Here is a 3008-nt window from a genome sequence, read left to right as displayed (position 1 = left end):
GCCATGTAGGAAATGCTGGGTGAGGCTGACACCTGTGTCACCTAGCTCCTCTGGGAGAGACAGACATCAGTATTCCCACCAGTTCTTTGTTACTCCCTCTCTGGATTGTGCTTTTTACCGTGGTTCTGTGACAGGAAAAGCTGAACCCCCGCTGCAAGTCATCCCAACGGGCAGTGGAAGATACAGAGGACCCCGTCTCTGTCCGAGTGAGCTGCCTTTGATGTATGCCCACAAGACAGTCACTCCTCCTAGCTGCTGTCCAAATAAGGGGGGAGGGGCAGACTAGTAGGCAGCATAGGGGACTCATGGCAGCATCTGCAAGCAAACCCTGAGCCTTGATGGGCCATTAAAAAAATGGAACAAATAGGAGAAAAAAAGCCAAGCAAACAAAATCAAGCCAATAATATTTAAAACACAGCTCAAATGGACTAACGAGCCAGAAGAAGCAGGATAACATTTTATACAATCAAAGCTATGCTGACTTTGACGACGCCAAGCTACTGCAGGCTTCCAATGCATCTTGTGAAGAATCGTTTTAGGTCTCCCATCTCCGACTCTTCCTTTCCTACACACGAGCAGACATGCTGACGAGTGTGCACATGCCCACAAGTGTGCACACCCTCCTCCTTCCCTCCCCACCCCCATGTGTCTCATTTGCTCTATTCCCCCCTCCCCCTTTCGAGGCATATAGCCTGTTTATGGATGGATGAGATGGGTACTTATCAGGAACTCCTCTCATTCTGTGTTCCGTGCCATGACAGTGCCGCAGGGACTGAAGCTGTAGGTCCTTTCGGTCCCCAGGCTCCCGGGAGAAGGCTGTTCTTGTGGCTGTCTCTCTTGCAGCATCTGTGCTCACATCTTACATCAGCACCCCTTGGTCCCATGTTCACTTGTTGGAGCTTGTTAAGGAAAGCAAGGTACAGCAGGTGTGTGGCAGTGACAGGGTGCCCTGGGCGATCTAAACATGCCACCATTGAGTTTCCTGGACTGGCCTCTGGGGTGAGGATGCCAGCTTGCTGAGATGTTCTGGAAGCGTAACTCCTGTGAGATGAGGGGGGCATTTTGGCTACTGAGAGCTGAGGTGTAGCATGGTGCAGTTAAGCCTCAGCTCAAACAGTGGGAAGCATTGAGCTAACACTTCAGGGTTACTCCTAGTTAGGCACAAGGAACGGGTCCTATATGTTCTGGTTAGCCACCGGCCTTCTGGGGCAATTTCCAGTGAACCATGAGGGACATGGGCAGCTCCTCATGGGAAAGCTGTGGTCTGGAGAAGCTTGCCTTCAACTTCCCAGGAAAAGTGGCTGTCCATATGCCACCTTTACTTCTACGGTCATAGAGTTTTTAGAATCTGGGATCTGAAATCCCCAGCATGCCATCAGACCAACCAACCAACCAACCAATCAACCAACCAACCAACCAACCAACCAACCAACCAACAAACAACCCAGCACATAGGTAGAAGAAAACAGGTATGTTTACAGTTTGGAGCAGTACTAGGGAGAGAACGTTCTTAGTTTCTCTCCATCTTCCCAGGAGCAGCACCGTGAATTTTAAAAGCCAGGAAACATGCACATATAGCTGTAGCTATAGGCTAGTCCATCAAGGTGGTGTATGGTGCTGCTCTTCCTCTGGTCTCCGGGCTTCTGCCTCTTCTCTCTCTGAGTATGGGACCCTGAGGAAATTTTGTTTTTCATTGTTCCTATTACAGTATTGGTGATGAACGAGGTATAGGTTTGTCAGACATGGAGAATATAAAGAGATAATGATGAATTTAGTAAAGCAACCAGAAGACAGAGCAAAGCACAGGTTCTTGGCACAGCATATGGGCAAGTCCATGGGGCGGTGTGTGACAAAACTATTCCTGGAGTGATGCAACACACACGTCTACTCAACCTAGAAAGGGAGCCCACGACAGACCAGAGTATAGACATCACCAAAGTCCAACCTGGTGAACCAATATGTTTTATTGGATTTGCTTACAGGAATGTGGGTGATGGGATACAGGAGCAGAAATGACTCATAGACAACTGCATCACCAAAGCCCACCCCAACATGGCTTCCAGACCAAAAAGCTGAGAACCTGCAGCATACTTCGTAGCCTGCAGACAGCTCAGCAAGTTGGAAAGTGTCCAAGTTACTGGTCTAAACCTCTTCCAGGAAAGTTGGCGGTTTCTGTTTCTTCCAGGAAGATGGTATGGTCTCAGAGTGCAAACTATCCAGCACAGAGAGCATGTGGGACCACTTCATACTCAAATACTTTGCAGCTCAGCTTCTTCTAATCTGAGGGACTCTCAGCTTTTACTGTTTAGTCTGGGAGGGAGGGTCCTAGAGAATCTGGTCAGTTTCAGGGACTTCCTTAAGCTATTTTGAGTTGTTTACTTTCCTGCTTAAGGAGCTTCCCTGCAGGATGGAATGTTTCATTCTGGGAGGGAACTTAATACAACTTGAGGAGATAGCTTTGCAGTCTACCTGACAGGGGTGGGGGTGGGGGGGTAGGGGGATGGGGGGTGAGGGGGTAGGGGGTGGGGAGGAGCGTTTTTTCAAAGGATAAAGATGAGAAGCCAATTAAGAATGCAGACAGAGGGACTTGTTTGAAATTCTCTGAAGTTGCAGAGCTCTCCCAGGAACCAGAACACCTTGAAGGGGGAAGCCCTACGCTCTTAACTACTTGGGATAAAGCCTAGAGTGAATAGGTCTAGGTGTGTGGAAGAAAGGTGTCCAGTGAGGTTGTTCTCCTGTGTTAGTACCACGGCAGGAGGCTGTAGGTTAGGAGTGGTCCCACAAACTCTCTGTGCTGGATAGCTTTATGACAACTTGACACAATCCAAAGTCATATGAGAGGAAGAAACCTCCCTTAAGAAAATGCCTTTCTATGATCAGGTTGTCAGCAAGTCTGTAAGACATCTTTCTTAATTAGTGACTGATGGGAGAGGGTCCAGCCCATCGTGGTTGGTGCCATTCCTGGGCTGGTGGTACTGGGTTCTGTAAAATGCAGGTTGAGCAAGGAA

This window comes from Apodemus sylvaticus, chromosome 15 (assembly GCF_947179515.1).
Source record: "Apodemus sylvaticus chromosome 15, mApoSyl1.1, whole genome shotgun sequence".
Taxonomy (NCBI): Eukaryota; Metazoa; Chordata; class Mammalia; order Rodentia; family Muridae; genus Apodemus; species Apodemus sylvaticus.
Note: the sequence above shows the minus strand (reverse complement) of the source record.